The following is a 22,999-nucleotide window of genomic DNA, read 5'->3' as shown; positions in this document are numbered from 1 at the left end:
CCTGGCTGTTGGGATCATTTTTGGCTATTGTTTCTATATCTTGGGACGATTTGAGAACTCTGGATGCAGTAGGACCAAGGCTTAGCCAGACTATGTTTACAGATTTCCCATATAAGGCGGTGCCGGTTAAATGATCTGCGGCTTTGTAGCAGCCACATTCTCTATGGGAGAGCATTTTTATGCCAAAGCTGTACAATTTCTGTGACAGTGTTTTGTCTGATGATATGTCATCCCAGAGGTCTTTTAGCTCTGTTTTCTCTGCTTTGGTTAAGTAGGCTGTGACATGTCGTGCAACTGCAGTGGAATTGTCTGCAATGTTCTGCACATCTTTATTTGCATTCCATAAGAGGGCAGTAATTGCATTGTAATCATTGATGTACTTTGATGCTTCGGTTCTTTTTATGCAGTATGTGAAGCCTTTCACACTTTGTCTAACCGAAGACATGAAGCTGTTTGCTTGTCCTGTTTCTGAAACTGGTCTAGGGAAACCAAAGCGGAATTTGGTGATGTATTTACCTTTGTTGCGCAGACAATACTTGCCACACTTGTGTCTTTGAAACTGCAAAATGTGTGCATGTAGGTCGGTATGTGTACTTTCTGAAGGGATTTTGCTAGTGGCATATTTGTGAATGAACTGCAAAACAGTTGCATCACTGTCCTGACCAAATTTAGGAGCATTTTTAATCCACAAAAGCATGTGGATTTGTGGTGCTCCTCTGACTTGATATTCTTTTCTGCAAAAGAAGTGTTTTGCTACAAATGAAGTTCAGCATGGCAATAAAGTGATGATGAAAGTACCATGATACATTTACAGGATCAAGAGAGCAGAGTTCTCCTAGTGTTTTCATGTCTATGACTGTTTTGTTTTTGTTTACTATGCGTAGGAAAGTGTGCAAGTCTTCCCTTGCACACTCTGCACAACTTAAAGTGACAAAACATGTGGGCGGACCAAGGTTGTGTAGCATACAACATACATCTGCGTGCCATCAGAACCAGTATTCTTTCGTACCACGCATGTTTGCCAAGTGATTTGTAATACTTGACTGTAAAACTTCATCTTTCTCTTGCACCTTTTGAATTAGCTGCGTAGATGACATGTTTTGAAAATTGGAACCTGTGTTTAATGCGTGTGCAACTCCATAACATAGAGTTGTTAGTTCACTTTCAAAGAGGAGGTTGAATATGTATTCCAAGATTTGCCTGAATCTAGGGTCTTCAGAATACATTCGTAAAGAGCGGTATTCTGATGCTGTTATTTGTGTGCATCTTTCATCGTACCTTCCACCTTTTCCAGTTGGAAAAAGTAGAGGAACGGCTTGTGCGCCTACACTTTTTTCTCATATACTGATTGGCGATCCTTTGGCTTTCCGCATTTGATATGCTTCCAGTGCATCGTCTATGGTGTCTTTAGAGTTCAGTGGGTGAATTGTATAGTGGCCTAAAATATTGGAGGCTGCAGTAGGATCTAGAAGTTCAAATTGGCCAGTTGTTGAGGAGTCCTGAATTATTTTGGTCGTTTCTCTCAGGTATTCTTCAACGTTTATTTCTTTGAAGTATTTGTTGTTTTTAAGATAGTGTAGGGCTTTTCTAACTTTGTTTAAGTCCACTAGTTGCTGACAAATATTTTTGTCTTGTGTAGGTACACCATTCACCAGTATAATCAAAGATTGTTCTATTGGCTGTTGCACTCCTACAGTGTCTCCATTTTGTTTGAGATCTAATGGCAAATAAACTATTTTGCCACAAATACCTCTCAGTAATTCATATTCTAAATGAAGTCCAAATGTCTTTAGGACGACTCGTTCTGGCCTGTGTCATAACATATTGTTCCTCACTTTCATTCACATACGTGAGGTCTCTGAGAAAGTGGTCTGTGTGTGGTGCTTGAGGGCTTTTCCAACTTCGGAGTATACATTTTTTCTCTCTCACACAGGACACGTTAAACAGTCTTCTTGTGACTTCCACTGCTTTCCCTATGTCCCGGAACAAGTATTGTTGGGGGGTGAGAGAAGCCTGAATCTGTGTTATTTCCTCTATGATCGTAGCAACCTCCCTCCAAAACTCGGCAGGCACAGTACATGTGGAAAGAGTCTGCCAGCGGGTTCCCGCACTTCTGGCAGCCCCAGTGCAATCCGCAGGGAACTTGGCCATCTTCGCTGGCGTGCAGTGCAATTTATTATTATTTTCATTAAACATGTTTATTTTTGATCGACACACCAGAGAAAAGTACATTACAACATATTCTTTCATGACACGCTGTGCAGCTCATTGATCATTTCCTCCCCCATCAACCTCATTCCCGTCCCCCCTTAGTTAACGTCCAAATCTTGCTCTTCTGTCCGTTGTATCATCTCCATGCTCCTTGCCGTTAGAGAGTTTGCTACCGCTCGTGGCTTAAAAGTTAGTGCTGGATACCTCTGGTCATAGTCTATTACAGGGGACCAGATGTTCGTGAAGCGGTGAAGGAGGCCTCTGTTTGCCGCCGTGCTCTTTTCTGCGATCATCAGGGGTCCCTCCGGCGATTTCTAGGTTTGTGCCACTGTGATTTTAGCAGCCAGGAGGAGGTGAGTGAGGAAGGTGGAACTTCTACCCGACCTTGGGTATATGCCTGGAAATGGGGCTCCTAGTAGGATTGATTCTGGCTCCAAGGGCAGCTTTATCCCAGTTATGTCTGTTATAGTGGCGATGCATTGGGCCCAGAAGTTTGCAACCACTGGGCAGGACCACCACATATGGATGAACGATCCCTGTAGGCCGCATCGACGCCAGCATCGAGGGTCCAAGGCCGGGTTGATATGGTATAGTCTAAGTGGCGGGTAGTACCATTTTAGAAGTAGTTTATGGGCACACTCCCGATTAGTGATGCAGAAGGAGGAGGCCCGCGTGCGAGACCAAATGTCTGACCAGACCTGGTCTTCTATTGGGTGTCCTAGGTCTGTTTCCCATTGGTTCATGTAGGTTGCTCTAGCGACCAGGAGATTCGTCTGCAACAGCTTGTACATCACTGAGATGCACCCTCGGTGTGGGGGATCTGCGATTGTCAGCTCTGTAGGGTCTAGATCTCGGGTCGCTGCCTTGCGCGTTGTTGGATGGGAACACCAATGTCTCAGTTGCACGTATGTGAATCTGTCGGTTTCCACCAGGTCAAAGGTGTTTTTGCATTGTTCAAAGGTGAGTGGTTGATTCCTCTCAAAGAGCTGGCTTAGGGAGCTGAGGCCGCCGGCGATCCAGTTCTTAGAGTTCAATAAGTGGGTTCCTAGGGAGAACGCTGGGTTATGAAATACCGGGGAAGCTGGGCCTAGGCCTCTAGGGATTCCCCTCTGTTTACGAGTCCATTCCCAAGCTTTTACAGTCTGCCTAGTGGAAGAGAGGATGTTCGGCCACGTTCTTCGGAGGACGAGGGAAAGGTGCAGGAGGAAGCGTAGAGGGAGGGGTAAGCGGGATTGTTCAATCTTGACCCATCTAGGTCTGTTCGAGGTTATCGTCCAGCCCACAGTGTGAGCCAGCTGGGCTGCGATCTGGTATTTCTGGAGGTCTGGGACTCCTAGGCCTCCCAAGTTTGGATTGCTCAGCATTGTCTTGAGCGGGATCCTTGACTTTTTACCTTTCCAGATGAAGCGTAGTACCTTCCTTTAGAGGCGCAATAGTGGAGACCGGGGGATCAAAACTGGAATGGCCGAACAGGTGTAAAGCAGGCGTGGAAGGAGGTTCATTTTACATGCCGCTATGCGGCCCAGTAGTGAGATCTCCTGCGAGAGCCAGCGAGTGAGGTCCTCCTCCAAGGTCTTGAACAGTGGTTGAAAGTTTGCTTGGTAGGTATCCTCCGGTCAGGCTGTGATCTGTACTCCTAGGTAGGGGATGGACTTTTCGCTGAGCTGGATTGGGCAGAGGGCTCTGAAAGAATCCTTATCTTCCTGCTCCAGTCTCACCCCCAGGGCCGATGATTTCACGAAGTTTGTCGCGAATCCTGAAACTTTACCAAAGCGATGAATTTCTGCCATGGAGGACCTCAGCGATTGGGTGGTATCCGATATGGTTAATAACACAACATCCGCATATAGTGCTATTTTATGTTGAGTGGGGCCTACTTGGAGGCCTTTGATTCTGCGGTTCAGTCGGATCCTTTGGGCCAGTGGCTCCATAACCAGGGCGAAGAGCAGGGGAGACAAGGGGCATCCTTGTCTGGTGCCGCATGATAAGGGGATCGGGTTAGATAGGAAGCTGTTAACGCGGAGCAAGGTCTTCGGTGATTGGTAGTTCGCTAAAACGAGTTTCTGAAATGTGGGTCCAAAGTGAAAGGACTCTAGGGTGAATCGGAGGAATGACCCATCTACTTTGTCAAAGGCTTTAGTCGCATCTAAAGCTAGCACAGCCAATTTACGTGCATCTCGTTGAGTGACTTTGACCAGGTTTAGGACCTTGCGGACGTTGTCTGCAGCGGATCTATTCAGTACGAATCCTGTCTGGTCTGGGTCGATGATGTCCGGGAGCACTCTCGCTAATCGGTTGGCCAAGACCTTTAAGTAAATGTTAGCGTCCAGGTTTAGTAGAGAGATCGGTCTATACGCTGTGATATCTCTGGGGTCTTTTTCCGGTTTCAGGGTGAGAACCGTGATCGATTCCTGCATGGATGAGGTGATGGACCCCGAGGTAGCGAAGGAGTTAAAGAGCGATGTGAGGGGGTCACCAGCTGCGGGCGAAAGACTTTGTAAAAGCGGGTCGAGAATCCGTCTGGACCCGGGGCCCTTGGTTTGAGACTTTTGATGACTTTGTCGACCTCTTCGCTCGTGATCGGGGTCTCCAGCTCGTCTCGCACCGTAGGGGTGATCCGGGGAAGCGCTGCGTCTCACAGGTACAAGAGCTGCTCTTCGAGTGATCTCGGGGAGGCTGTCATCGTGTCTGTGAGGTGAGTGACTGCGATGTGTTGCTTGTCTCCCTCTGCGAACTGGACTCTGTCCTGGGAATCGCAGAGGCCTAGGATAGAATTTCTCTTTCTAGTCTTCGCCAGTTTTTCCACCAGAAATTTGTTGGCCTTGTTCCCTTTAGCGTAGTAGCTCTGCTTAGTTCTGGCAAGAATCTGAGCCGTGTCCTCACCGTAATGTGCTTCTAGCTTCTTTCAAGCTATCTGCAGGGCTCGATGGGTTCTGGGCGTCCAGTTTTTTGCTTTACATATAGCTTCTGTTCTCTCTATGTCCTACTGTAAGATCTGGCGAGTCTGGTGCTTCTTTTTGTGATAGGCCGCTCCTTGGGAGATTAGGACCCCTCTCACTACCGCTTTCATTGCGTCCCACGTGTTGGCCGGTGAAGTGTCCTCGCTCTTATTTTCTTTGAAGTAGTCTTTGATGGCTTTCGCTACCACATCCCTTAATGACATGTCATTCAAGATCGGGTCGTATAGGGACCTTTGCGTTTTGGGATCGGATCAGGGTCATGGGCTCTCAATGTTAGCATGACCGGGGCATGATCCAATAAGATTCTGGGACCTATGGTCACCTCATCGGTGTAAGCCAGGACTTGGGGGGAAGCCAGTAGCAGGTCAATGCGAGGGTAAGTTCTGTGTACATAAGAATAGAATGAGTAGTCGCGGACCTCTGGGTGTAAGACTCTCCATGTGTCGACCACATCCAAGGTGCAGAAAAGTTTAATCAGAGCTGTTGCCACACTGAAGTCTTTACGAGCAGGGGGGTGAGATTTATCTTTGATTGGGTCAGGGGCTCCGTTGAAGTCTCCCCCTATTATCGTTTGACCCTCCACGAATGGTCAAAGGGCATCTTCCAGAGGTGAGTAAAACTCTTCCTGTTTATCATTCGGGGCGTATATCGAGATAAGGGAGTATAGCTGGCCATAGATCCGGCATTTAATTGCTACGAAGCGGCCCTCTGGGCAAAGCAAAGTGTCTAAAATTTGTGGTCTAAGTGTCTTAGCGATGAGTAAAGCTGCTCCACCTTTTTTGGTGCCGTTCGATGCCAGGAATTGTAACGGGAATTGTCTGTCGCGGAGCCTAGTGAAATCTGCTGGAATCAGGTGAGTTTCTTGAAGGAATACGACTGAGGCCTCTTCGTTCTGTAGATGCCGTAGCATGGATTTCCTCTTCTGCGGCCCGTTTAAGCCTCTGACGTTGAGGGTTAGGAACTTCACTTTCAGGTGTGGTTGAGGGTCATCGTGGGCTTTCCTCGACAGCTGGGGTGGGCTCTGTGGGGGGGAGTCATGTGTTTCAGGCATCATCCAAGAGCTTGGTGACAATGCGGTTCTCTGGTGGTTTTGTTTTATAACCTCTCCAACGAAAGGGCAAACTGAAACAGGAGGGTGAACATGGATGTGTGTGAGGGGCCGGGGTTTTCTGTGCGGCCTTCTCCACGGCCAACAGGGCCAAAACTGTTTTCCCCGCCAAGAGGGCCGGGGTAGAACCATTGGACTTGGTTCGCCTCCAAGGATGAGTTGGTGACATACTCCTCGGAGTGGGGTGTGGGCCACTCGGGGCCCGCGGCATAGTTATGTTCCGCTTTAGTTTCGGGATCGGCTAGATCACGATAGAGGGGTATGACTGGATCATCGTAACTTCCGGCGTCTCTGTGCTTTAGACCAGGATTGTTGTTGCTGTCTTTGGGGTGATTGGTCCGGTTCTTCTGGCGGGCGATGAGGACTGGAGGAGAGCGAGGCCTCCAGGGAGTTTGGATGCAAGATGGATTTCGCGTCCTCAAGATGGCTGATTTTGCGCAGGGTTCCCTGGTATGTGAATTGGAGAGTGGAAGGGAACAGCCATCGGTAGCGGATCTGCTGGCTTTGGAGGAACAGGGTCAAGGGCTTGAGGGCTCTTCTTTTCTGAAGGGTCATCAGGGAGAGATCCTGGAATATCTGAAGTGGGGTACCCATGAATGAGAGCTCTTCCTTGGTGCGGCTTATTGCCGAGATGGCCTCTTTGGTGGCATAGGACTCTAGTGATTACATCCAGGGGGCCATCTGAGTCTACTCCTCGCCTCGGGCGCAATCTGTGGGTTCGCTCCAGGACGAGTTGAGCTTTGTCCGTGAGCGGGAGAAGGGCCTGGAAAAAATTGCTTATATATTCTGGTAGTTCTTTGTCTTGGACAGACGACCGGACCTCTCGGATGCGCAGGTTATTCCGTCGTGACCTATTCTCCAGGTCCTCCTGCTTAAATTCGAGCACTTCGCTTCTAGTCTTGAGCGCTTCAATCTCGCGTCGCATTTCTATTAGCGTTGCGTCATGGCTCTGGGTTAAGTCCTCGACTTCTCCTAGGCTCTGTTCGGCTTCTGTGAGTCGTTGGTCTGTCTGTTCTAGACGTGTGGTGAGCTCGATCATGCAGGACCTAAACTCAGCTTTGATGTCCCGCATGAAGGCCACGATGTCATCTTTGGTGGCCAGCTTAGCTTGTTCTTCTGGGGCCTTCTGTTGGGTGAGCCTAGGGGGAAGGTCCGGCTTCTTTGCCTTATCCAGCACTAGGAGCATGGTGGAAATGTCCGAGGACTTGGGTGTTTTAGCGAGCTTTGACATCTTGCCAGTACAATGACCCTGGGGTTTCATTTCCGGATAGGTCGCTAAGGGTAGGGGACTGCCCGCTGGGGAGCTGCTGTTTCAGGCTCTGCACCGGGCTGAGATCCGGGATATCAGGGTGATGGTGGGCAGGGGCGCCCCAGGAATTCGCCAAGTGGCTGGGCCAGCGGACGATCGAGGTTCAGGCTTCTATGGCCGCGTGTCCAGGTTCCTCTGTCGTAGCTGGAATGGTGTTGGGGGAGGGGAAGCCGGAGTTCAGCTACTTATCAGGGACTCAGGTGATTCACCCCCGTTGGGCCGAGTTTAGAGCAAGGCCTCAGGGCCCTCAATTTGTGAGTGCCTCCGGGGGCCGAGCCTTCGCTCACTCCGCAGGGCCGATGCTTATGGGGGATGGGCTCACCTCTCTTTTGTTTCGGATGTCGCAGTTCCTCCAGTCCTCGGTTCGGATCTGGCTCCGACGCTGCTCGCTGGTCAGCCAAGGAGAGGGGAGCCCTTCATTTCCACAGCTCTGTCCGCGTCAGTACCCTGGAAATCTTCGGAGCGAGCCGCCAGTGACGGGGCGAGGAATCTCTCCTCACGGCTCCACCTCCACCTCCTCAGCAGGTCCCATCCGCCATCTTGAAAACGTCGCTGCCGGACTGTGAGCACGGGGGAGTTCGATCCATTTCAGTGCTTAATCGGGGAATAATGGAGCCTTACTGAACATCGGCGAGTGCCCCAGCATATCAGCTTGCCATAGCTCCATTGGTCGATTCGATCCGTTCGCTAGGGGTTGATTAAATGCTAAATGCCGCGAGTCTCGGGCGGAGTCCCTCAGGGAAGCAGCTGCATCGCTGGCGCTCCAGGCCACGCCCCGTGCAATTTATTTTTAATTTTGAATTGGATCAGGCGGAGGCCAGCATTAGGTGATACAGACTTAGACAGTTGACAGTACTTTAACCATTTCTCCTCTGCGATTGTCACCCGCATGTCTGCCTCCCAAGTGGGCTTGACTGTGTTCAATGAGGGGAGTGTGTTTGTATTGTAGCATATAATTTGGAAACACTGGGCCTGGTGTGTGGGAGTGAGGGGCCAATAAGCCCCCCATCCTTAACTTTCCATAGCACAAACTTGGACGGTGTGCCTCCAATGGTGGGGAGCACCCCCGTCGCCCTTATGTAATACCAGCATCGGCTGGTGTTTGCGTAGATGGGGCTTTTGCGCAGGACAAACGGCATCTATTTTGTGTCCTCTTGGCTCCATCTTGGTGACTAGGCTTTGCTGCAATAATGCTGAAAGGCTTCTCTCTCCTTTGCAGCACCGCGCACACAGCAAACATGGCCCCCACCTTTTTCTCTCACTGTGTTTGGAAAACTCCACGGCTCCATTCTCACGCTAAAGCCAGAGGTAATTGCAACAAAGAACAAATGTAACATCTCACTCTTCCTCTGAGATCATTGCCCCGCGTGTGAACCAACCTGAGCCAGGCTGTGTAGTTCATCCATCTCCACAAATCTGTCCATGCCCCATCACCCTTGCTGTTGGAAAATTACTCGCCAGGTATTCACTTGATGTACCAGATATGTGACCTCACCATGATGCCCACCTAGAAGGCCCCCAGCTGACATTGGATCTCTGTTGCAGTATATTGTCTCCCCCCACTAACACATGCCAACGTGCCTTAGATTCTTCACAGGTCCCGACCCTTGCTTCAGTCAATGTTATCACAATGTCCACAACCCTTACCCTACTGCTCTACATAAGCCATTGCTATTAACAATGTAAATACATGTATGAAGTTTTACAGGTTTGCAGTAATTTGTTCAAAGGAGTTGCAATGATCATTATTTAGTGCATGCTTGACGAAAATATATTATGTTAGCTTAGTTAGTGGCCACCCTGCTTCACGGCAACCTGAACTTCACCCCTCCTGGACACTGACAGCCAAGCCACGTGATGTCCACCCTCCCGCCAAAGGAGCAACCAATCCGGATCAACACTGAAACCATTACTATATAGTGATATAATGACTGTCCAATCCTGTTCTGACTTAGTACCCTATGTTAATTACGTCATCTATGACGACTCTGTCCTTTATAATGTGATTTAGTCAGAGCGCTCTCGGGAAGCAGAGTTCTTTGGATGCCAATTATATAAAGATTTTTTGAACTCTTGCAACCTATTCTCCTAGCCTCATTCCCCATCAGGGGTGTGTCTCATTTATTCTAATTGCACGTCTAAAGACGGGGAGGGCTCTTACATTTGGTGACCCCCATTGACGTGATTTGGGACAGGTGCCTCGAGGCCTGTGCCGTGCTGTGAGATCCGGGATGCCCCCCAGCAAAACCATCGCCTCCACGGTCGACCAGCCTGTGTGCACAAAGAGAAGGGGCCAAGGGTTCCCGGTTAACGAATACCCAACTATAAAAGCTGCTCGCCAAGGCGGGCCATGGCTTGGTTGAGGTGCGGACCAGATTGTGGATAGACTGTGAACGGTGACTCTCGGACCACCCAACTGAACACGTTTGTTACGTTTGCGAAAGTTCACTAAGTGGTAAGGGAAGTGTTAAGGAAGAAGGGGAATAAGTGACAGTGGGCAAAAATAAAGTTGGGGTCTATGTGAATGATACTGGGGTTTTTCTGATCTATCCTTTATATGGCCATTAGGTTTTGTGGAGATAAATAAGTAAGAGAAGAGTAAGGAAGCCTAGCCCGAACGGGGTAGAAGGTGGCACCGCGTAGCATTGTCTTGTCCAGTGCAGATAAATAAGTGAAGATAAAGAGAAAATAGTAGGAGTCTCATATATGTAGTAGACTCAGAGTAGTAATTTAGAATATTCTTTTTCCGTGTAAAGAGAGTTCTTTGTAAGCAAGCAAGAGGGAGTAAGAGGTGGGGAGTGCATGAGAAGAGTAGACCAGGGGGTTACAACCTAAAGTAAGGAGGAAAGGGGGTAAAAGCTCATAGGTAGTGCATGTTACATGTTATGTTTTTACATTTTATGTTTTCATGTGTGTCAAGTTGTTACATGTTGATCTGTTAGTAACTGGTTATGTGCATATAAGTTGAAAAACAAATTAAGGTTGATTAAGACAATTGAAAATACAATGTATACAAAAAATGTTTTGAATAATGGTAAATGACAGATGTCCATAGTTGAAATAATTTACGGTCTCAGTAAGTGGTGAAAAGGGGAAAAGTTGTTGAGAAAGTGTTGGTACCAAAAGGTAAGAAGAAGGTTGCATAAAACATTGAAGCGAGAAGAGTGTCAATCAAGCGTCTGTGTGCCCACATGCAGGAAATTGTATTACCATGGGGGTAGTAATACCTTTAGCGCACATCTGCCAACATCTCCCGTTGTATAGTGAAAAGATACAGAAGTATCATCACCAATGGGTGACGGAAATAAAAGGAGACAGCGTAACCCCCCAGAGGGAGGATTTTTTGATAAGAGGGTATTGGATCTAGTATCGAAGCATCTGCTGGCAAGATATAAGGGAAAACAGTTACAGAACAGGAAGGAAGTGTTAGATTTATGGCAGATGTTCGATGAAATAACACCCGCAGATGAGGTAAGTACAGACAAGGCGGCCGAGAAAGAGAAGATGTCAGAAGAAGTGGGTGGGGCAGCGAGAGGAGAATGTAGGACCACCACAGATAATGATACAACTAAAATATACCCGCTGATGATGAGGCCTGCAGTAGGATATAGTCAGCCCCTGTATGTGCCCACGTACTCCACCCTGACCACCTAGACAGTAGCAGCCACGGCACCACCTCCGTAAGACCGAGGGGGCATGTACGGCCCAACTAGTGCCCCACCAGTAAACCTAGCACGGCTGACCGGAGAGTTAGACAGACAGCTTGCACACGCACAGATAGAAATTACACGGTTAAAAGCGCTATGCGATAGGGGCCAGATGTTAACAGGGGGAGGGGAAGTGCCACCATTGGCAGTGGCAGATCTCACGCCCCCACCTAGTGTTGCAGGAGAATCGGGGCCAGCAATGCCAGTACCATCACAATCAGCGCCATCACAATCGGCACCCACACCAAGAGGGCAGGAGCAGGAGTGGCAGTCAGGAGAATTCCTGCTCCATTTAAATGGTAAACCGGTGAGAATAATACGCCCAACAACCCCAGACAGCCAGCACGGAGAAAGACGAGAAGGAGATAGGGAGCAAGAAGAAAAAGTAGAAGAGGTGTGGAGCGATCTCGATCAATATGAAGAAGGGGTAGCGGCGGTGGGATACCCACTGCCATTCCACTTCAATGATGAAGATGAAAGGTCGTCACCAAGATGGCAGGGCACGTTAAGGCAGCGAGTAGGAAACATGCTGGTGAGTAAGACAAAGAAGGGGACGGTAAGTAAGACAGGAAGAAAACACAAACTACAAATGCCACATATACACAAAGGGGCAGGAAGGCTGCACTACATTCGGTGGGCCCAAATGGATAAGAACAATTTGTTGAAGCTTCTCCCCCCACTTTCAGGCGGGGCGGGGGAATGGATACACGCATTTGAAAAGAACACAGCAGGAGTCCCATTAGCAATAGGGGATGTGAAAACTTTGTTGGTGTCCGCTGTTGGTGATCAAGCAGACGCAGTGTGGGTGAAGGTGGGGTTCCCGGGAGTAACAATGAGTTGTGACCGCCATGATGGGTCGCCATTCAACAACGTTCAAGCACAAGTATGGGATGCTTTGCGGCGCACGTTCCAGACATTCCAAATTTACACTTGGTGATGCAATGCATGATGGGAGAGGAGGAGGAGCCTACGCAATTCATCCTCTGGGTGCAAGACCTCTGGAGAAGTCCACCGCCCTGTTTTATTTTTAATTAAAAAGGAGATTCCAAAGGAGGTACAGAAGGTCTTGGATAAAATAGCTGGGATAGAAGCAAAGGCTGGCCTGACATTCAAAGCATAATTGTACACCACTGCAGGAGGATCAAAGAGATAGAAAAAGAGATAGCGCAGAAAAGATTGGCAGATGAAGCAAAGTTAGTACAGAATAAGCTGGTGAAGGTCACAGCGCTGTACGCAACCACATCAACCGATAGGAGCAGTGAAGGAGATGACGGAGCAGGACATGCTCTAGCCAGGATTGCTGCAGAATGAGCTGCAGGAGGGCAAGAACAGTGGGAGGGTAAGAGCAGTATGGAGGGCCCCAGTGGCAAGGAAGACCAGCAAGAGGATGAGGTGGGTACAGAGGGCCGAGAGGGGGATTTGGAGGAATGGGAAACAGAGGATTCGGTGGGCCTTGGTTGAGAGGAGGACCACAAGGGTCATGTTGGAATTGGGGAAGGTGGGGGCACTATTCAAGAGATTGTAGAATGAGACATACAGGGTATTTCCAGGGGCAACCCCCAACGGGTAATGAACAGCAATACGGACACCCACATCCAGCCAGCCCCTACCGGTTACCTATGGGAGGGGGCGGGCAAGGAGACCAATATTATAATGAGCCCCAAGTGCAGCAAAGACAGCAACCTCAGCAACCACAGGCGCAACCGAGGGGAGCGCAAATGCCCACGGCCAGACAAAATACAGTTGGGAACGCAAGCAATAACATTTTTGCGACATCTGCTAATGGTGCACCTGCACCTTTTCGCGGCACAGCGGTAGTAGGAGATAATGTTTTCTCGGTGCCAGGGACCGAGAGGTATGCAGATTAGGACAGCCCACAGAGAACACTTCTGTGTCCAGTCCTATCCACTACCCTACGTGCAGAAGAGGAACCATTAGTGGGAGCAGAGATAGGAAACAAGCTGTTTATCTTTATGGTAGACTCAGGAGCGGAAAAATCATGTCGAATGGAAGGCCGGTTTCTGCTCTCGGGAAGAAATTTGGAAACACAGGGGTTCTCTGGGGCTATTTTAAAAGTTCCTTACACAAAAGATCTTGACATAACAGTGGGGGGAAACACAGTGCACGCACCCTTACTATATCACAAAGACGTGCCCATCAATTTGTTGGAGAGAGATTTGTTGAGTAAGTTAAATATGACCATCTCTTTTACCGAGCGGGGAATAGTGTGTTCAACCCCAGGAGTATGCCCCGTACGAGCAATGCTAATGATCAGTACTATGACAAACAAGGTGGCAGTAAGAGGGGTACCCATTGACATGGATATGTTCATTTACGGCAGCCGAGTGTTGGCCTGGGTGGTGCCAGAGATAACAAGAAAGGAATGGAGGGTGCCGTCAGATTTTATCTTTCGCCCAATTATGAATACAGATGTTGTACCAGGAACAATTTTGTCCAATTGACCTAGAAGGGGTTCGGGTCTCAACTAAACGTATCGCAGTGATAGGACAGGACACACATGGATTTGAGTGGAGAACGGTGCTATTCATGGACCCAAACATAATGCTACACAATTTAACTGATGAAGAGATTTTCACTGACAATAAGGGGGATGGAGAAATAATAATGGAGATAAGTATACCGTGCAACATTATGATTCAATACAGGGAAATACACAACCCACTCATGGCCAGTGTTATCGTACTACCGACAATATTTGAGGAGGATATGGAACGAGTTTTGCCTGAGATTTGGACCACAGGTCCCCATGATGTAGGACTATTGCATGGAATAACACCCATTAAGATAAAACTAAACCCAGGCGCTAGGGTTAAGCAGTACCCACTATCAAAAGAAGCAGAGGAAGGAATCAGAGAAACAAGTGCCCTGTTGAAACAAGGAATAATAGTGCCATCCAACTCCCCATGTAATACAGCAATTTTTCCCATCAAGAAAGCAAAAGGAGGGGCGTGGAGAATGATACAAGACCTCCGCCCAGTCAATGACGTCATTCAGAAAGAGTTCCCATCGGTGCCTAACCCGGCATCAATATTTTGCAGCATACCAAAGGAGGCGACATGTTTCACGGTGGTGGATTTGAAAAATGCTTTATTTTCAATACCACTTGACCCAAGCTTGCAGTACCTCACAGCATTTACACTCGGAGGGAGCAGATATGAACATTGCAGGTTACCACAGGGATACTGTGAAAACCCAAGCATTTTCAATAGGATCTTACATGAACATCTTGGAAATATTGATGTCAAAAGCACAATAATACAATACGTAGATGATCTGCTCATCTGCAGCAAAACCGAAGAGCAGTGTAGAGAAGACTCTATAACATTGTTGAATTTGTTAGCCACAAAAGGATACACGGTAGATAAAGGAAAACTGCAATACTGCCTAGCCGAGGTCCTTTACTTAGGGCAATCTAATATCCAAAGATAGCAAAAGAATACTTCCCGACACAGCAGCTGCCATACGCCACACGGTAATACCAAAAACAGTAAAAGACATGCAAAAATTCCTTGGCATCTGTAACTACTGCCGCGCATGGATACTCGACTACACAGCTTACATGCGCCCACTGCTGCAAGCGCTAAAAGAGTCCCAAAGGAATAAGGCCCCAATAAAATGGACAAATGAGATGATGACACAGTACTTCAAATTACAAGATCTGATTGCGAGCATACCAGTCCTCGCGAATCCAGATTATGACAGGGAATGTTATCTGTTTTCACACTGCAATGGCACATTAATGACTGCAGTATTAACACAGAAAACGTCATTAGGCCACAAGCCACTGGCCTACTTCAGCGGTACATTAGACGCAGTAATGCAAGGCCACTTCGCATGTGAACAAGCTCTCTCTGCAGCGGCCTTCGCCATTGAAAAAAGTGCCACAATTGTAATGGGCTGCTCTGTGATGCTGTACGCAGTATATTTACTCGTTGCCATTCTAGAGCGATCCAAATCGACCCTAACCACACAGAGGGCAATAGCCTATGAAATTATAATCTCCAGCCCAAATGTGCACCTAGTTAGATGTAAAACAGTAAATCCAGCCACGTTCTTTACAGAGCTGTGCACCGTAGAAGAAATGCAGGAGCATGGCTGTGCCACGTATGAGGGAAAGGAAGATGACATTCCCAAAGCAAGCGAGAATGAATTGCAGGGAGGGGAAATATACTTCATAGAAGGGTCAGCATCCATAGATTCTGAAACAGGGGAAAAACACATGGAAATGGCAGTGGTGAGAATGGAAGAAGAGAACTATGAAACAATTGTCCAAAAACACCTCCCCTCTCATTATTCCGCACAAGCGGCTGAACTAATAGCATTGATTGAAGCACTACATACAGCAAAAGGATGTGCAGTAACTATATACTCAGATTCAGCATATGCCACAGCAACAGTTCATTCAGGTCTGTCACGATGGCGACGGAGAGGGTTTAGAAGGGCAGACGGGTCACCAGTCCAACATGCTACACTATTAAATTAATTAATAGAAGCACTAGCAGAACCATCAGTAGTGGCGGTGGTGAAATGCCAAGCCCATACTAACCACATGGATGCAATCTCATTGGGAAACACGGCAGCAGATGCGGCAGCGAAAGATGCCTCGTATTTCACTGTATTTCAATCTACCTCCAACACTTGAATGCATTGTCAAGACACCCACTACACAACCAGTAAAAGAAGGATATAGCAATACGCCAATAACTCAACTAATAGAATTGCAGAGGAGAGCACCAATGGAAGAGCAAGAGTTATGGGCCAAACGAAGGTGCAAACAATCCCCAACAGATCTAATGTGGAGACAAGAGGTGACTGGAAAGGTAGTGATGCCAGTGGAACTGTTGGAAGTCACATTCTAGCAGCTGCACTTCCCGGCCCATGTAGCGAAACAACATATCGCAGCAGACATTCAAGAAAACTGATTTGTTCCCAATCTACAGGAGTATTTGTCAAAATACACCATAGAATTCACCACAGGCCAAACATATAATTCAGGAATGACTCTAAGAATATTGTGAGGGACTTTACCACATCCTCTGGGGCCATTCAGAGAGCTCCACAGTGGACATGGGGGAAAGGTGTAATGGGGCAAGGTACTTGATTGTGGTGGTATGCCCCTTCTCAAGGTGGGTGGAGGACGGACCATGCCGCCATCCGGACGCGAAGTGTGCTGCTAAGTTTTTGGTGTGGGAGGTGTTCTCGAGGTGGGGAATTTGCGATGTAATAAGATCAGACAACGGCACACATTTTGTGAATGATCTCTTCAAGGAGGTGACATCGCTCCTAATGGTTAAGCACAAACTGTGCCCTATTTATCATCCAATGGCTAACGGAATGGTGGAAAAGATCAACGGCGTACTCAAAAGTAAATTGTCAAAGTTGTGCAACACACTCAAGAAAAACTGGGTGTACTGCCTGCCCCTAGCACTGTTTCAACTCAGAACACAGCCAAGCAAAGACCACCATTTAAGCCTGCGTGAAATAGTGACGGGAAGGCATATTCATACGCCACTCTCCCCAATACGGAAAGCGTCAGATGCGCACAGGGCTGCCACAGTGCTGGGGGACGAATTTAAGGAATATCTTACCCAGTTGACGCGCGCAGTACGTAGCAATGCGTGACAAATTGCACCACCCTTCACTGAGAATGCTGCAACAGACAGTCCAGGTGGTCCATTACTGCCAGGTGAAAATGTATATGTAAGGAGTTTTGTCAAGCGGTGGATCTCGCAAAGGTTTCATGGACCAGTGAAGGTGAAGGGACTGAAATATTGGGTGCGCTTCTCAGATGTGAGAAAGGCACGCAATACTGCACTCCCTCACTGTAAGCAAACAAGCACTACTGAAACATTAAATTAAATGGGACAGTAACAGCATCAAAGAAAACAAAAAAAAATGAATATGAATGTGCTTGCATGTCTCTCTCTCTCTCTCTCTCTCTCTTTTCTATTCCTCACTCGTATGTCTTGCCTACACTATTAAACTGAATAAAAGGTGACATAAATTGTGTAAATAAAGAAACGATGCCAGTAACTTAGTGTATATATATATATATATATATATATATGTGTGGCTATGTTGTAAGATTGATAGCAGGACGTAAGTGACAAACAGAGAAAATATCACAAATAGCAATGAACAATGTAATGTAAATAATGAATGTATGCTCATCTCTTAAACATTTTATATCGCCCCTCCAGGTAGCACAATGGCTGAAAGGAGCACGCTCAGAGACAATGAGTCATCAGTGATGTCATCAATGACATTTGTGATGTCATCTTTGATGTCTTGGGTGTTAGTGTTAGCAGTGCACGGTGGCGCGAGTTATGGTTGCTTATCTTACCATAACTGCCGAATTTCAGGGGGTTTTCGGTTTTACTTTGAACCATAACGTCCCTTTAACAAAGTTTTTTCACTGAATATATATATATATATATATATATATATATATATACACAAGAAAAGGAGGAAATCAAGCCGCACTCCAGGCGAGGAAAACATTTCTCCATAGCAATAAACCCCAAACAGATTTAACTCAGATCGAAAAATGGATTAAGAGTTTTATTTAAGAAGTTAAAAAAATGGTCGTACAGCAACAATACAACAGAGGCAGGACGCCAGTGGGCACGTCCTACTGAACAACGCGTATATATATATATATTTAGCATTTAGACTAAGAGGCCGATTCATGGAATTAATGTGCGCTGAAATTTTCAGTGGAAGCGTGCGAAAGCGTGCGAATCGCAGTGCCAGTGCGAAAATCGCAGCGAAACCCGCGCACAGCAATTCATGGAAGCCCGTGCGCGTGGAAATCCCAGGATGTGCGCCAAAATTCTCCGTGGTGCACGCTGGCACACACGTCTCCAAACAGCGTGCCCTAAGCGCACAGCGAAATCGCACATAGCGCGGCACACACAACAAAAGTAGGAGGAACAGGGGGCATGACACACGGAATGGGGAACAACTCATGAAAATGTGGGCATCACGGGGGAAGTACAGGAGGCAATTGCGTGGAACGCCCACACGCACGTTCAAAACACGTATTCATGGAATCGAACGAGGCTAAGGCGTGCGCCAAAAAAGATGCGCTAATCAGGAAACACGTACGCCAGCAGGAAGCAGGTGTACGTGGACCCGCGCAGCAAGAAAGTGTGCGCAAACAACAAACAAGCACAGACGCCAGGATGAATATACCGTTCCTAGCAGCAGTGGTGGTGGGATACCGCAGGAGGAGGAGGAGGATAGTCAGGCCCAGGATTTTTACACCCAGAAACAGCCTTTTTGGGATGCCTGATGACCAGGTGTATGGGAGGTACAGGTTTCCACCTCACATAATACTCAACCTGGTCAGTGAGTGGGAGGATGACCTCACATCACCCACCCTGTGCTCCCAAGCACTCAGCCCCCTGCATAAGGTCCTCAATGTACTGCACTTCTTGGCCACTGGATCATTTCAACGGACAACTGCTATAGTGGGGGGCGTCACAGGCCACGCAGTCACGCTGCCTACACCAGGTCTTGGCCATCATGACTGCACGCCCATCAGTCCGCAGACACATATACCTGCCCAGAACACCTGCAGAAAGGCAGGCTGACGTCCAGGATTTTTACAGGGTGGCACACTTCCCCAAAGTGCTAGGTGCCATTGACTGCACCCATGTGGCTCTACGTCCCCCCAGGGCATCAGAGCACATCTATAGAAACCGCAAACACTGGCATTCCATCAAAGTCCAGGTAGTATGTGATGCCAAGGGAATCATCGCCTCATTATATGCCAACTATCCAGGGTCCACCCACGACAGTTTCATTTACAGAATGTCAACCCTAAACCGGGACCTAGAAGCTGGGCGGCATGGCGATACATGGCTGCTCAGTGAGTATAAATGCCACAGCACATGTATGCATGTCAGATACTGAGCAATGTCACAACCCCACTAATGATACCCATCACCACCTCCCTAGGGGACAGTGCCTACCCTCTGAGCACCCACATGATGACGCCAATTTGGAACCACACCACTCCACCCGAGGTAAGATACAACACAGCCCACATTGCAACCCGGGGCATAGTGGAGCGCACATTCGGAGTGCTCAAGTCACGCTTTCGCTCCCTTGACCGTACTGGCAGGCAGCTGTTATACGCTCCCCCAGTAGAGTGCAGGATCATAGTGGCAGCATGTGTCCTGCACAACGTTGCAACATGGCGGGGTCTGTTCGTGGACATGGTGGTGCCCCCACATCCCCAACCACATGCACGGCCACTGCGCATGGGAGGGGAAAGGTCACGGGGTGAGGCAGCCCGTACGCAGCTGGTGGCTAATTACTTCACCTAAAATCACACCCCTGTGGAGTGCACACAGCCCTGGCACATACCAGCTGACTATCAATGATGATGACATAAGGGACAGTCAACTGTCACAACCATACCATCCTGAGATTGGTCACCTGGAAGTGTTACATTGTGTGCATTCCTACCTACACAAACACCACCAATGCTGTGTCATCAAAAGACACACTTCTATGCTGCAAAAATCATTACCCCCTTGCAAAATACTACATGACAACAGTGCCATGTCACCCAACCCCTCCCCAGCACCGCCACCCAACACACCATGGCATGTCATGCTATGTGAGAGCAAACAAAGCAATCCCCAAAACATGACACAAGTGTCAAAGTACAGTGTCCTTAATGGAAACTGCCCACACACAATATGCTCCCAGTAATGTAGAACTAACAACACACATGACCAAATACTTACCAACAATACAATACAGCTACACAACCTCAAACATAGCATAAACATGACAGTACTAAGTTAAAGTAGTGGTAGTCTTACAACCTGATCATGCCAGCACATCGGCCACTTCCAACTGTACAGTGCTGCTGCCACGCAAATGTCCAAGTGCACTACTTACAACATGAACTCCATCTCCAAAGTAGATGGCCTTGTGAAGACATGAGGAATTAACCTGAAAATTAGGCGAAAGACATGGATGCACAAGCACACAGCAATACACCATGCAGTGTACAATTCAACAACAATATCCACGAGGAATGTACACACATTATTGACTACAGACTGCCCACACAGCTCATGGGAGTCCTACGTCACCGTGTAAGTCAATGTCACTTAGGTACACCCTTTGCAAGCCCATGGAAACAGGAAGCAGGAGGGGTGTGTGTCTCACGAACCGAAGCATCTAACCCAAACTCAGGGCATGTGGGGGCCGGGGGGGGGGGGAAGGCCACCCAGTGCGCACCAACACCCACCTGTGTGGATGTTGGGAAAAAAAACACCTCCATGGGCTCATGGCCTGCACGGCTATGCCAATGTGGGAGAACTGCTTCTGTCGCTCTCATCACCCTCTGCTGCTGCCACAGGAGATGGTGCTGCCACAGGAGGTGGTGGTGCTATGGGAGGCAGCCCACGCAAAGCCCTGGTATGGTCCTCCAATTACAGCAAGCATGCAGGTGTGGAAGGTCTCGTTCTGGAGGATTATAGTGCGGAGATCCCCATGCAGCACCTGACGTGATGCCCAGATCTCCTCCCGAGTTGCCTGCATCTCAGGTGAGAGCGAACGTGTGAGCCGCTCCAGCTGCTGTTCTGTCCTCAAGTTAGTAGAAGCCTCAAGGTCAACAAGAGTCTCCCTGAGGTGATGGAGTTCTACCCTCAGGGCTTCCCTGTGGCCCCGGGACTCTATCGATATCGATTGGCGTAGAGTCTCCAGTGCCGCCCGTTTGTCCCTGTTGGACGCCAACATGTCCTCCCTGTGTGATTGGCAAATGGAGTCTGTTGCCTGCTGTAGTAGCTCCATCTGCCTTTCAGGGGGGACAATGGAAGTGGCCACCCTGTCCATTGCTTGAGCCATCATCTCAACTGATGCTGCCTGTTGGGTTGCCATACCGTAAATGTATTGTTCCCATGCGGTATTGCCTGGTGGCGTACGGCCACCACGTCGGCGGGCACCACACCTGTTTGGGGCAAGGCGATCTGCGCCTTGCTTTGCCGGCACTGCCTGAGGCTGAAGGACTGCATTCCCCCTCTGATCTGCTGGCCCAGGAACAGGATCAGATGTTGTGGAGTGTGACCCTGCATCCGTAACCGCCAAAGGCGGACTTACCAACACTGATATCCCCAGAGAGGGTTATACCCCTGGTACAGGTGGTTTGGACAGAACAGAATCCCTGCCAAGAACACTTACCTGCGACGCCACATAGGTCTCATCATCTGAATCAGCACCTGAATAGAGGTCTGGGGAGGTGCACCCAGAGGCACCCCTCGACAGAATGTTCTCCAGCAATATTGGGTTCTCACCCACCACCACACCACGTCTCCCACTGGTGCCCGGTCGTGCCTGAGATTCCTCCTGGGTCTGCACCATCTCCTCAACCTCAACAGCATCAAGTGCGTCATCCCCTGCAAAAACATGAAAGACAAACAATGGAAACAGGGATTAGCACCATAGCACACAAATAGGCCTGACAAGCTACAGAACCAGTACATGATTTACACATGTCCCACATGACTATAACCCTCCCATGCATGCACTGTCACTGAGTTGGAAGGGGAGGCAAAAGGCAGACACTGATGACACCAACATGGAAGAGCAACACATTTGCAGCATGCTGGGTAGCACTGCCATCACACATTGGCCTGTGAGAGGCATGTCCAATACACATACATAACACATGCCATCACACAGATGGCATGTACCATAGCCATGGTACATTCCACAAGTACATACATATGTCAGTGAATGAATACTGTCAGCCATCCATGTGAGATGGACATGATGAGATGAAAAATGCTACATAGTGTGACAAAATAGGCATGTGCCACACACTGCAACACATCCAGTTTACAAAAATACAGTGATTGCAGGCCGATGTACACATCAATGGTTTGTCACTTCAACATGACAGGAAACAACTATCATGTTCCACATTCAAACAGGCCCCAAAAATTCCAGTGATCAGGGAAATACACAATTAGCCTGAATGGTCAAATCATTCATCTAACAAGGTAACACATGTGGTCCAATGTGGGGTTCATCAATGACAGAAGCATGTCACAAATGTGACAATAGGGCTGAGTAATGCGTAGCAAAATTGGGAGAATTGAAACAATCAGCCTGAACGAACACTGAAAAATACAAACAATGTTGTTGCAAGATGCCACTTCAAGGGCAACTGCCGTAATGTTGAGCCAAATTACTAATGTGGGCAGAAGGGATACTGTCACACCCAAATCCAAGGCCGCTGAATGTTTTGGATGAAGCACATGGGTGACCCATACCACTCAGGCACACACACCCTCACCTGGCACTCAATCAGAACCCGTCACCCAAACAACATACACATGCATTACACACACATGAATGGGCACTCACCGGACAATGCATCATAATCAGGTAGTCCTCCCACACCTTGGATCTGTTCCTCTGTGACGAAGGCCCCAGCAACAGACTCGTGTTCAGTGAGTTGTTGTCCTCTTGTGGAGACCCACCGCCAGTCACCAGAGTAACGGCATGTTTTGAGGCCAGCTTGTTCTTTGCTCTGCGTTTCAGGTCATTCCACCGCTTGAAGCAATCATCAGCTGAGCGCCTCACAAATCCAAGGGCACTTATGCGGTCGGCGATGGTCTGCCAGTGTGCCTTACGTTGACCAGGTGTGGTCTTGCAC

This window comes from Ambystoma mexicanum, chromosome 2q (genome assembly GCF_040938575.1).
Source record: "Ambystoma mexicanum isolate Mex_15411 chromosome 2q, UKY_AmexF1_1, whole genome shotgun sequence".
Taxonomy (NCBI): Eukaryota; Metazoa; Chordata; class Amphibia; order Caudata; family Ambystomatidae; genus Ambystoma; species Ambystoma mexicanum.
The sequence above is the reverse complement of the archived record's forward strand: the minus strand, read 5'-3'. Positions refer to the sequence as shown.